Source organism: Choloepus didactylus, chromosome 4, assembly GCF_015220235.1.
Source record: "Choloepus didactylus isolate mChoDid1 chromosome 4, mChoDid1.pri, whole genome shotgun sequence".
Lineage (NCBI taxonomy): Eukaryota > Metazoa > Chordata > Mammalia > Pilosa > Megalonychidae > Choloepus > Choloepus didactylus.
This window is the reverse complement of record NC_051310.1, coordinates 118643319-118657725: the sequence shown is the minus strand read 5'-3', so window position 1 is coordinate 118657725 and position 14407 is coordinate 118643319. Positions and strand designations below refer to the sequence as shown.

At 40.8% G+C, this 14407-nt stretch overlaps 1 protein-coding gene across 2 annotated transcripts in view; it reads right to left on the bottom strand.

Moving 5' to 3' along the window:
• The window catches only part of RORA (RAR related orphan receptor A), a 715442-nt gene that overhangs the window by 197548 nt on the left and 503487 nt on the right, over window positions 1-14407 (bottom strand). The gene's annotated exons all lie outside the window — the stretch shown is intronic.

The following is a 14407-nucleotide window of genomic DNA, read 5'->3' as shown; positions in this document are numbered from 1 at the left end:
TCCTTCCCTGTCCTCTAAAGGTACTCGAGGTCACTAGCCTGAAGGAGGCAGCCTGGTGCACTGGCACAGGGAGAAGAGCACACAAATGGGTTTGGATCTCAGCGACACCACTTAACTAGCCTGTTGATTCTCATTCTTGAGCCACAGTCTGTAAAATGGGGCTAACAATATTGCCGTATGAGGCTGTTCTCATGGATAATGAGAGAATGTAACATACCCAGGACAGTGCCTGGTACACAAGAGGAGTTCAACAAATATCAGGTCCGTCTCCTCCTTCCTGTAAAGCAGAGGGCCTGATCAGCACAGACCCAAGCAGGTGATGGGGTTTGAAATACCTAAAGCATGGCAATAAAAGTCTGTGCTTGACGTTGGAAGTTGGAAGGCAAGGTGGATGGAAGCATTGGCACAATCTTCCTCTCTTGGCAGTAGGCTATAAAACTCTTATCCTGCTTGATTGTCTTCTGTCATCACCTCTAACTTGGCACCTTTTGGCCTGATCAATTAAGTAATTCATTTTTATTAAGCCCCCTGTTATGTGCCAGATACTGAACCAGACATCCAGATGAAGCCTCCAAATGCAGGCAGCTTCCAGATTACTTGGATTGTAGGTAGAAAAACATCTGGATAATTGATCATTTTAATATCCAGCATTCTGTAGATGGGATTTCACATCATCCAAGTGATGTCAACATGGTAAAGTTGGCATAGTGAAAATTAATTTGGCGTACAGGCAGAAATAATGGCAGTCTAGATATCACTAGGCAGAGGTTTCATCCTTCTCTTCATCCGTCACTTATCAAAGAATCTCCAGAATGCTCAAACTTCTCAATCAATCCTTGATGTATATTTAGATGCAACCACTGCACCTTCTGACTTCCTAAAGGTTTTTTCTTGTGGAATTCAAGGAAAATATGCACCAGAGAAGCAAAGACACTCATCTAGAAAAGGGTGACCCCACTTTTAAAATTGTCCAGTAAAAAAGTTAGATTTATAAATCAAATAGAAAAAAAAAAAAACCCACATTTTAGAAGAGCTTTTTCTTTCCTGCTAAATATGAATGGAAGATAATTGTCATTGGTTTAATCACATTCGATGTGTGTAAGTTTGACTTTCCTGTCAAAATTGTCACCATGTTGCAAATAGACTTTAAAAAGATAACTAGAGCGAAAGTGCAAGAGTGAGAACTTAATACCCGAAGCTCAGTTAGCAGGAAATTCATCTAAACATCCATGTCTTGACCTCCTTGTAACCCAAAGTACAGAACTTGGCAGAAAGCAGACGAGGAAGTCATTAATAAGTGGAAAAGGAATTTCTCAAAGGCACACCAAGACTGAGTGCCCTTCACTAATGAAAATCAAAAGGAATTGTACAAATATTTACCACAGGAAAATATTAAGTTCTGTCTCAAAGCTAAAGAATTTCCACAATAGAAACACGGGCACTGTATCATCGTTACCTATGCAAATTGGTCCAGGCTCCAGATCCATTCTGAAAGCGAAGTGCGGAGGTCAGAGTTCAAGGACTGACCTTGCTTGACCTTTTCTTTAATAATCAGCAGTGTGGAGACGGAAGTGAGGCATTTCCAGGTGGATGGTGAACAACCCAGTTAAAACTGCTAAAAGACCTCATGAAAACTGTTCAGGTAGGATTCTTCCTTGTTCAGATCCTCATGTGAACAAATCAACTATAAATGTGAAAATGGATGGAATATTATATAATATTAATAATTATTAATTTTTTAGGCTTGATAATGGCATTATGGTTATGTTCCAAAATTTTTTTTTAAATATGTAAATGGATTACTTACTGGTGAAATGACATGATGTCTGGGATTTTCTTTAAAATCCTCCAGCAAAAATTAAAAAGTGTGAGTGTGGGGGAGGGATAGATGAAACAACTATGATAAAATGTCGATGGTCATTGAAATTGAATGCTGGGTCCCTTTTTCTCTCAACTCTTGAGTATGTTTGGGAATTTTCACAATAAAAGTTGAACAAAAAATACAAACCCAAGTAAACAGGATTTCTTTTAAAAAGCACCAAAAATAATTCATATTACAATACTGACTCTTGCAGTGGAATGGAGGGAATAAGAACAAAAACCCAGAGCAATAATTAATGACCAATCCTATGTGCATTCCATTAAGTACCAGCAGCTGTCATAAACATCTTAATTTAAAGAGCTGGGGTTTGGGGATTCCTGGCACTGAGAAAAGCTACGTCCTGCTGCTGCTCCACAGAACTGGTACATATCTGCCCCCTAAATTTTTAAACATGGCTTTCATGTTTTTGAAAGCTGAAAAACCTTTGAAAAGTCAGCTTGTTAGGGAATCCACCTTGCAGACTCCTACTTTAAGGACCAGTTGAGGTGCTTGGGTACAGGACAAAATTGATTTGGGGCATTCACAGCTAAAATAAATGGTCAGATGCTTAAGAAAGAGCAGTGACCCCAGTTCTGAATGTATGGAGCATAATTACATTAGAGTAGTACCTCTCAGTAATGCAAAATTGACCACCTTGAGAGAGAGGCATTTAGTTTCTCCTGTAAAGACTCTTCCCCCCTTCTACTATTCCTCTCTGTCTCTGTCAAAAGAAATAGAGGCAACGTGTTGAAGGGGAAGAAGCACTAAACTAGAAAGTAGGTGCCTAGGATGTAGCTCACCCCTGCTCCTGTGTGTTAGTGTAAACCTTGAGCCAATGTCTCTGTCTTGGGTTCCCCTTCTATGGCATGAGGGCAACATCTCACCCCACAAAGTTCTCTTGAATCCTTCTGGCCATAAGACCACTATGTGCATTGACTGTGATTTGTATGAGAGCTAGTCTGATATCCCCACCATCTGCATCTCCCTCCTCCAAAGCTAGATGCCATACAAGAGGACTATTTGGATTGCACAGTTTAATGTGAATAGAAAGGGGCAGTAGACAACCAATGCAATCTAGGTTAACAATTTAAAATCCAGACTCCCCAGTCAAAAATGCCAGAAAGAGCCCAATCACCTTTAATCAAGAGTAAATTTAACAATCCCTATTGGTCGCTCCCTTCATTCCCCACATGTTTACTTGCTTTCCACTTCCCTTAGAACTCTGTATTTATGCCTACATAAGTGAGTGTCTTGAGATTCTCTGTATTGATGATTCTCCACGAACTTAAGAACACCTGTATGCAGACTGAACCTGACAAGAAAGGATGCTTACTGGCAGCATGGAGCAAGGTCTCCTATTAATTCTTGAATGGATCCTGGCAATATGATTAACTGGTCCAGGAGAGAAGAGCTTTTACTCATAGCATCAGATTTGAATTTTTTAAACAACACTCTCTATTGCCCGTAAGAATGACTAATAACCGCCGGCCGTAATTTCCCAGTTTGTGGGTATGACTTCTACAGCTTTCCTTGGTTTGAATTTGCCATTTTTCATCTGGGGGCTTGCTAGAGCTTTCAAACACAATTAACCAAAACCCCCGGCCTGCTCTCGGTTCAGCCGGGAGAACTTTCTGGTACTCTTGAACTTACTACCTCCCGCCCCCACACCTGAGAGTCTCCCTGCTTTCCCTGCCTCACACACCATCAATCAGACAAGCAGAGACACAGGAACCTCAGTTCTCAACTGCAATCAATACAACCACCTTTCCTGGGGTAGCTGCTGCCTGCGTTTTGAAGGTCTCAGAATGAGTCAGGGGTAGAAGAGAAGAAAAGGGGCCCTGGGTTTATGACTCGGTGTCTCTGACAGATCAGCTGGTCTGGGAAAATAACCCTATTAACAAGCTGGACTAATTGCCAGTGTGGCGAGGACAGCCCAAATGTAACAAAAATCATGAATTAATGGAAATGCAGTTTTGTTATTTTATATACAGTCTCAAGAGCTAGGCAAATATATTCGCCTGGTGTAAGTTCTGATTCACAAATAGATTAAGAGGAAATTGAAGCAACCAGACCCAAGCACCTATCTAAGGAAAGTGAAGCTGTGCTTCCACTGCGATAATATTTATTTTGTGTACTTATGTATATTATTTAAGCATATATTTATTTACTCATGTAGACCAGATATATGGAGTGCCACTATGTACCACTATGCATGAAATGCTGTGGGGAAGATGTATCTTGGGTATTCTCCAAGAACTTAGTACACAGCTATTTTTTAAGCACTGGAAAATAAGTTGCTCTTCTAGTAGGAAAAAGTCATTGCTGAGAATCTTGTTTACATTACATTTAACATACACAAGGCTATTTAAACAAACCAGATACACGAAACATTAACATATGCAGCAGTTTCAAAGCAGATAAATCAGAACTTAGTCTTCCTTATTAAAATAAAAGACAAAACCCTTTTCAATTTGAGCAAAGATTATTTCTGAAGAGGTAAATCTCCAGGGTGAGAAGCACCTGCTCCCGAAGCACAACCTCAATCTTTGGGGGACATTCCTTTATGGGCTGGTGATTTATTTTATTGAAAGATTCACCTTAGAAGGTGCGCAACTAGCACACCTTTAGAAACACATCAATTGTTCCAACAATGCCTACATGTATTTGCTTAGCAAATCATTTTGACATAGATTTAGTCCAGCCAGAGAATAAATGATCACAATTAGTGAAATTATACCAATACCTTTTCTACCGAAAACCTATCAAACAAATAACATTAGCTCACACTATCACCATTTATTCTTGACCTTTTCACCCTTCATTCCATTCTCTTCACTTTGTTTGCTAAACAAAATTTATTTTCTTAAGTTCTGAATTCCAAGAAAGCTTCTGTGTGCTATCAATATATCATTAACATGAGTGCTTTAAATTATCTACATACCATTAAAGAACTGCACTTGTGTTCCAGTTAGTGAAACAGAGGAGGAAAAAAAAATCACAAAGAAAACCTAGCAAACTGAGGTATGATTAAAATAACAACCCACCCCACACACCTGTACTGCACTATATCTTAGAACTTTAATCTTTACATATGTACAAATAAACAGAATGTTTCTGTCCTACCTTCTTCATGCAGAGGACTTACCTGCGGCTCTCTGACCTCCTTCTGGTTCTGATTAACCACTGAGGGACCTGGGTCACCCACACACCATAGGCTGATGAAACCCACAGAAAGCTGTCTTTCTGAAGACTCAGAGTCCTTGGCTCACTTTTACTGCTTTTACCCCCTCTCTGACCTGCTGGATTCAAGGCCCTGCCCACTTGGGGATATCATCTCCACTTGCTTCTCCATGGTTTAGCTGACTTCCCTGGACTCACTTCCTTGTTGGCTTGGACCTGAGCTGCATGCCAGAACCCTCAAGCAAGGGTGGACTCTGGTCATTCCTGGCCAGCCTTGTCCTACTGTCGTCAAAGAAGAATGTTGAAAAGAAGGACCACACCCTTGGCCATTGTGGACCTTCTCATTCTCATGAACATTTCCAGCATCAGCCCCAAGGTCCCTCCTTCCCATTTCTCATCCATTCCTCTCTGCAGTTCACGAATGAGAACATTTCTCAGAGAAGCGGTCAGGATAAAGTGAGACCCAGAGCCAAAAGACATCTATACATGAACACTTTGCCAGGGATGTGTGCCATCCTTTGAGTTCAACTCCTCAACAGATCTTTGCAAAAATGGAACAAAACCAGCTTGCAACAAGCCCTGTGTTCTCTGGATTGTCTGTCCCAAGGTCAGACCACTGAGTTCCTTAAGGGTGGGTGTGCAAATCACTGAGCCCTGCTTTTTTCAATAATAAATCAGAATAATACATAGAAATTTCCTTAGGAAATGCCATATCCACTGCCAAGTAAGTTAATGACCCAGAGTAGATTTAATAAAAAGCCTAACAACTAGATAGATAGATAGCTAGATATAGTTATAAATATACATTTATATATATGGCTTAATATGTGAAGTTTTATTTCAGTAAATAGCAGCTAACCTTAGTTTAGAAGGGCAGATATGCTGAAAGATCTACTGAAAAGAGAGAAAAATAAAGACCATCTGTCACCTCAGAACCCATTGAGACTGACAACTGCGACCCTATCCACTTATTTCCACCAGAGGAAAAGGCCATTACCTTTAAAATTTGTGGAAAGACACCCTTCCCAGATCAGGAGCGGGGCAAAAAGCAAAGGAGAAGAAGGTAAATTAGACTGGTTGAACACTTTCTTAGTGAAGTGGCTTGAAATATTGAATCTCCCTAAATAAAGTAAATGACAAATTCCAAGTAACTAAATTCTTTGTGGTGGTTTTCACACCCAAACAGAAATGCGATACACTCACGGGAGGTTATCAGGATCAGAGTTATGACTCGGCGGGACTATACCTCCCTCCCTCCCTCCAGATGACAAGTTGAGAAGAATTTATTGAGTGCTTGGTAAATGCAAGAGTCTGTTCCTGGGGCTTGGAGGATACAAGAACAGGCAAGCTCTCCATCCACAGAGAGGCTGAGGGGAAGGCCACAGTTTGGATATGTGCAGGTGTGCAGGCTCTACTCAGTCACTCCAGAGACCAGGTGGGTCTCTCTATGCAGCAAAACTAATTCTCCAGCCCTTGACCTTGCCTTAGAGACTATGTACCTATGTAAAGGTGTTAATTCTCTGAAGGCTTACCAAATGTACAGAGCATGCAATTTGTATACTTACTTTATCTCTGAGAGGGAGGTATAGTCCTGCCCAGAGTCATAACTCTGATCCTGATAACCTCTCATGAGTGTATTGCATTTCTGTTTGGGTGTGAAAACCACCACAAAGGATTATTTAACTCTTGCATTGTTAATTCATGATTCCCATGTTTCTGACTGTCTCCTGTCAAAATTTCTTGATAAGGGACATGCTGAATGTGCACCTTTGTTTTCTTTTCACCCTGATAGTCACTGAATTTTTATCATATGTACTGTATGAATTAGTTTATAAGCCACCTCAAATTCTTTGGGGAAATAAAGAGGTATGAATTCTTAAAAAATACATACAATTACACTTCTAGATCACATAATAATAATCAAGATAATTTTCATTGTTACAGCTAACTTTCATTGAGGGCCCATATGCATCAGGCACCATTCCAATCCCTTTACATGTATTTCCTCATTTATTCTTCACAATAATCCTCTGAGATTGTTATGATTATTATCTCTGTTTTACAGATGAGGAAAATGAAGCACATAGCTAGTAAGTGGTGGAGCCAGGATTTTGACCTACACACTTTGCTTGTGGAAGGGCAGCTCTCCAGTTCTGCTAATGATGGATAGAAGCCTATTTAGTTGGTCTGACTTACCAGGGTTCCCATATTGTTTGACTTTAGGTTTCTTATGTTCTGCCCTATCTAGTCTTGGGGACCTTCTCAAATGCTGGCCCCGTCTTCTCTGTGACCCTTCTATGATTCCTTGGCCAGATTAACAGGGGCTCCCAAATCTGAGCACCTATGGCTCTGGAGGGTGAACTACTTGAGGAAAGGGCTGTGTTCTACTCACTTTCAAGTCACCAGTGTCTGGAAGCAGGCATGATCCCATAGCAGGTGCTTAATCAAGATTGGTGTGGGTTGACTGAATGAATGAGGACCCCATCACTTCTCCGTGAACACTGTGTCTGTGACTGTATGGCCACCCTTCTAGAGAGGTACATCCAGGTGGTAGCTCCCTGTCCTCTGAGGTGGTGGCACTGTAGGCTCATCTGCCTGTGTTTGGACAGTTCTACCTGTCTGGGTGATGCTTTGAAGATGAAACAGTTATTAATCTGTGAGTTGTAAAGCATATGCATTCAGGTTTTATCAAACAGAAAGAAAGCACATTTTGCCAGGAAAAAATGTTCTTCCTAATCAGTGATTTTTAAATTGGCTTAATTTTAATCTAACTTACCACATTTATAAGTGCCATATTCAAAACTGGAATGGGCATTTTTAATTATCTTGTGAATTCAGGCATTTCAATGTCTTCTTTTTCCCAACTCATTTTAGAGCGATGTGGCTAGTATTGAAAGCCTCCCTCTTTCCTGCTCCGACACTGTCTTTCCCCTCTCTCACATTCTTTGCTCTGACTACCTGGGCTATTAACTTGACAAGTAGTCATGCTTTACCTAGTAATATATATTATTGTGCCCAACTGTTATTTAACTCTTGCATTCTTAATTCATGATTCCCATGTTTCTCACTGTCTCCTGTCAAAATTTCTTGATAAGGGACATGCCGAATGTGTACCTCATAGACTCCTGCATAGTGTCTAGTCACCCAAGAATTGGGTTGTCTCTCAAATAAACTGAAAATAAATACCTCCCACTACTGGGTCATTCACAAGTGACACGGAAGGGAGTTCTACGGAGCAGTGCCCAGGTAGAACTGAAGAAGGCTGGGTCAAATGTTTGAGGGTGGGGGTGGGTGGGGGTGAAGGGTGGTGTGGTGGTGGCAACGGCTCAGCATTTCTTGAGTGGCTCCATACGGTAAGCACTGGCTAAATGTTTTACACGCTTGACTTCATTTAATCATCACAGTAACCCTCCGATGTTGGAATAATACCCATGATTAAAATGAAGTCCAGAGAATTTAAGTAACTTACCTAAGTCCACATAGCTAGTAGGTGATGGGGTTGGGCTATGACGCCAGGTTTATCTGACTCAAAAATCATACTTTTCCTTAGACTCACTTTCACTTCTTGCATGCCCTGTCTAGAATCTCTTTCAGGGTCAGAATGGAGGAAATAAAGATTAATGAGGGGTCTATTTGGCAAGTCTAATAAATGAATTGGGGCAGGACCAGTAGGGAAAGGAAGCATAAATAACTAAATTCCTGGTTGTTTGGGGATTGCAAAAATGAAGAAGGCAAATTGGTTCTAAGCAGGTCATCACTGGCCAGTTTTAAGCACCTTCGTTGTGCAAAGCAGTCTGCCAGGGCACACAGCACGGTAAGAGTTGGGGCCAGCTCCTATGACCCAGCCGGGATTTACATTAAAGCCAGCTGAGCCAGGAAGGGTCATTTTCCTTTTCATTTCCTCACTTGAAACTCAGCTGCCAGCCATCTCCTTAAAGACCAGCAGCAGGTGGTTCTGCAGCCTTGCTCGGTGGTGGGCCCCAAAGCAGAGGCACATTCCATGGGGGCTGCAGAGGCGCGACTGCATCTGGGGAACCCGCCGGCGTGCAGGGAGACAACCAGACTTCAGCAAGCAGGGGGTTAATAGCTCATAAAATAAAACCCTCTAACACAAAAATGTTATTTTAATTGTATTACATTGAGGAGCCCTGAGGGTCGTGGGGTAGATAATCAAAAAGGACAAGGAGGAAATTAAAAAAGGGAAGAAGGCAATCAAAAAGGCCATTTAGGAGAGCCCCTTAATCCTCCATAGAAAGAACACTAATTATACTACAGAATCTCCTTATAATTAACCCTGATATAAAGTGTTTTTTGAGCAGTAATAACTTTCACATTCACAATCGTTTTGATTGCAAACTGCTCCAAACACCTCACAAACAGCAGCTCCCACAGGTTGCCTGATTTTTGTCCCCAACAAGCCTCATGGTCACACTGCCACGCACAACCAAAGACAAATATCTCTGCCCTCAGCTAACTTGACTGCTCCCTCGAACTCAGCCCATTGCTTTTATTTTTTGTTTGGCAGAGATAGACCGAAACGCAACCATATTTGTGCCTCCTTTCCTTTCATTATAATTGCTTCCCTATGCTCATTTTTAGCTTGTAAAATGACTTGGAATATCCATGGTTGAAAACCCACTGAATTCCCAACATACCTTCCTTAGCTAGAGACCCTGGCTTAGATTCACCTACACTCCCAGGCCACTGGGCACACATTGCTCTAAGAGTTCTTAACATTTCCAGACAAAATCGAGGATTCAGACAGACTCTGCCCAAATCCTGTCCAAAACACAAGCCTCGCATACCTCTCAGGGACAGCTGATCTCTTACGAACGAAAGCTCCAGTAGCAAAGTTCAGGCGCAAAACAGAACAGGGAAACAATGCAGACGGGTTTATATGCTTCAGGTGTTCAGAGTATCATTGGGAAGAGAGATGCAAAGGAAGGGCAACTGGGACCAGTACTGGGAAGGGAGAAGGTCATGGAACAGGTTGTTTGGGGCTTTTTTTTTTTTCTTTTAAATGGTATGAGAGTGAAAAGAATCTGTCCTGTCCTTACATGAACTGGCCATCACTCTTATCCCACCCAGCAAAGGAAGGAACAGGATCTCAGATCCCACGAGATCCCTGGGGAGATAGTTTTAATGGGGTGCCTGCCTGCCAAGTGAAACCCTAGGTGAGGTTTACAGGCGCTTCTGACATTCACAGCACTCTGAAGGTGTTCATCCCTTTTTTGAATGCACTCCTGGAACCAGCGTCATCTCCTGCCTACGAATCCATAGCAAACAGATTTGAAAGCTCTGCTTGCGACACCCCCATTTTAACTCAGAGATGGGGAAACCAAGGTTTGTGAAACATTGAAACATCAAGCCCAGTGTTTCTCCTCTGTATCAAGAGAATGAATGCCAAAAGAATTTTTCCATTTTTTTTTCTTGCATACTATTGGAACTAAAATCTTAGTTCTATTTTCCATCTGGGTGATTACTCTTTATGTGGAATTTAACAAGATAACAAGATGCATCCTTTTTCATTTTTTAAACCAGAATATATAACTGAGAGACAAATGTCCTCTTACATTTAAACAACATTGTTGTTTAAAGATCTATAGTATGCCCCTTGCCTCCAGACAGGCAATATGGAGTGGGGGCTCTATTGTCCCTATTATGTAGGGACTACATTACTCCTATTCAATGACCTATTTGGTTGAAAAGAAAGTTATAGCAAGTTAACACAGATAAGTATAGGAAGTTGGTTCGTTTGCAATTTAAAATGTCACTATTAAATAGATCATTTTTCTCATCCAAAACACCTATAAAGGCATATATTCACTTAAAGTTGAACAAGCAGATTAAAAATCAAGAATATACTTTTAGTCTCCCACTTTCTTATTTTACAAGTACAATGCATTTGCAAGTATGATGCATTGAAGAGAATTTTAAAAGATTTGTGTGAACATCCCTGGCCCATTCATTAATGCAACAAGTATGTATCAAGTGCTATTCATTTCTCAATTCATAAAGATGAGTTAGGCACAGCTCCCACCCTCTGAAAGCGTAGAGTATGATAGTAGAGAAGATTATATATATTACATAAACTGCAAGCCAGAGTGCGAAAAGGATTATAACAGAGATGCTGATTAAAAAAAAAAAAAAAAAACTTTATAAAAATGTAAGGGTGCTATATAAATGTCAGATATTACTATTCATGTGATCTGGCAGGATGCTCCTTAAGTCATTCAATTTGAACAAATACTTTCATATCTCCAAAGATAAGCTCTGGACAACTCCCCTTGTGGGGTATTTATTCTAGGCTTAATTACTATTAACAGAAGAGCTGGAAGCCAATAGGAAGAGGTGAAGCTGATGCTGATCCTCACCTCCCATTCACTGGTGTTCTTTGCTTTAGGGTGCGGGGTCCTCCCAAGTGGGGCCCCCCTTACTTACCTCCTCCATCCCATACTCTGGATGCCTCCCACCTCTCTTCTGCCTCCATCAAAACATCATCACCAAAGACCCTCGTGAATGCCACTGAAGAGGACAACACACCAACTTGAAAGACTTACTGTCACCGTTGCTTTCTTTATTCAAACCCCCAACAATAACTATTTTAAGAGGGGTCTTCTGAGGATGAGTGCTTAGCCAAAAGAAATTCCATATTAGGAGACTTGGAGGGAATGGACTCAGGAGCCCTGAGTTTTATCCCAGCTTAGTCAGTCATTATAGTAATCTTGAACCAACCCTTTCACTTACATGCACCCCTATTTTCTTCATTGTTAAAACGAGAATAACAATAGCAGGCTCCAAAAGTTGTGAACATGTTGTATGCAATATGAAGCTCTCCTGAGTTACACAAATACATTTTAATGGTATCATGGGTGGGAATTAAGGCAGGTGCAAGGGATCTTTTTGGGAGGAACTTGGTCTATAGTAACTTGGGTGTGGTAGATTTGTTCTGAGGCAAAAGCTATACTAAGAAATGGCATCAGATCTGTCTCGCTTGGGTTGTAAAAGTTTATGCAGTCCCTAGTTCATTTGTTTCTCTGTGCATTAAATCTAAAAAGTACAATTTAATCCAACTTACACTTAAAGTCAGGAGTAGAGGTAATAATAGAGTATCTTCTATCTAATATCTTACCTCTCTGCTTTAAGGCCAATTGCTGACCATGGATTTGGTCTAGACTTGAAAAAATTGCTAGATTCCCCCCTTTCCAGTTCCATCTCTGGAGACAGCAGCACTAGTGGCACTGGATCACGGCAGAGAGTGGTCCTCTTGTGCCCTGTCACCCTTCCCATAAATCTCCTATCATACTAGAAAAAAAAAAATGAACAAAAGTAAACAGTTAATGTTTGGGGAACAATTTTAAAAAGCAGACAACAATAAGATTTGCAAACACCCAAGAGTTCCATACAAGGTTCTGTTCCAAGCATCTTGTCTTCCTTCAGTTGTCCATAGGAGATGGCCTGAAGCAGATGATGCTGGAAGGTCCTTCTCATTATAAAGGAAGACGGCTTTCCGCCTGCATTTCATGTGTTCACAGGCTCCTTGGAGATGATTGCTAGCAGCTGGAAACTTTGGGTCACCAAAGATCAAAGGAAATGCCATTCTTCTTACTCTGAATAACTGAATTTAGCCCAATCTTTTTGTGGCCTGATTTCTTTTGTTGTTCTCCAATTAATTTAGACCATTCTTTCTTTAAATTATAAAAGTAATACATGCTGGCTGTAGAAAGAGAAAAAACACAGTAGTATATAAAATAAAAATCCGAAGGCCCCTTTTACTGTCACCCCTACTTCCCAGTCCCTGCACTCCTTAATCCCTCTCCTTTCTTCCAAGGTAAAACTTTTTAATGTAACTTCTTCTAGGTTACTTTATATGCTTTAAATATATGCTTAAGTATACGCTATATGCACACGTGTATTATATTTTCCTTTGCCCATTATTCTGGGATTGTTTCATTTTACTTAATAGTACCTCATTGATGGGTTTCCAAGTCAATATATATATTTGCTAATTTCCTTCTTTTTAATTGCTGTGTAGTTTTACGTAGAATAAAAAAGTTGTACTACAATCTAAATTTTTATGTCTCATCAAAAATCCAAGTTAGCTGCTCTTATATATGAAAGGAATGCTTCTTTTGATAGAAAGAACACTATTTTTATTGCTTCTTGATATAATCTGGCATATACAGAGGTTAACTCAGTAAGCAAGGAAACGGCCACCTTGCTAGGACAGAAACCCAGCATTGTTAAGTAGGGCGACTTGAGAACTCTGATGGGCCATATGGGGTAAAGGACTATCAGTAATGGCCTGTGGATATAGTCATTTGATGGGTGTCAAGAAAAGGGTCCTGCCCCAAACCTCCAAATAGAATACCTGGATATCATCAACAGAAATGCATTCCTTTGAGCTAATCATGGTCAACTCTTAGTATTCTTTTTAAAAATGCAAATGCAACAACTTAGTTTGTTAGGTACTTTCTTCCTTTGCAGAAAGTGTGAAGCAAAACCTGAAACTGTGGAGTGTTTCTGGTGGGAGAGGATTCTAAAACTGGAGAGAGGGGGGCCCAAGGTAGAGGAGACATGCTGGAAGAAGGAAACAGCACAAAAAACCAAACAAACAAAAAAACAACAACCAAAAAACAGTAAGAATTCCAAATTAGCTAAAGAATCCGTCACCTGTCTAGAGATGGCCCCAACTGCTGACAGCAAAAGTTAACTTCATCAAGTGAATAAAAATAGATTTTATAAAAGTTGGCTGGTGGTTTCTTTTAACTAGAACAGTGGAGGAAAGTACAGCAAGTCCACTCCCGACTCCTCGATTACGGCAGACATCACCAATCTATTGCGGCATTTTTTTCTCACGGAGCCAGGACTTGGCCTCATGTTCCTGTACTCAGCACCTTAAGCAGCCACGACCAACTGACTGCAGTCGGTGCCCAAAATGAGCCTCCAACTCATGACTGTCATTCAGTCTCCATTGTCACCCACCACAGGTTTGAATTTCACAAGTAGACATTGATTTCATAAGCTTAAATTTGTTGCTGGGGTTCTTTTTCAGCCAGCTGTCTGCAAAGGATGACATGTCCCAGGTAATTCAGGAGGTATCTCTTAGCTAATAAATTAGGATCCTTCTGCACCAGGCTGGAAGCTCCATGTGGCCAAAGGCTTTGTTCCTGAGAGCCCAAGATGGCATACAACTCACAGCAGGTGCCAAGTTCAATGACTGTCTAAATCAACTACACCGCGGCATAGAGTGCATCTCTAACAGATATATGGTATACAGATTTCTCAAGAGTTAAAAAAAGAAAAGTTTGCCTTAAAAGGTTGTGTTTGACTAATGCAGCTCTACTTAAGCACCCCAAATGAGAT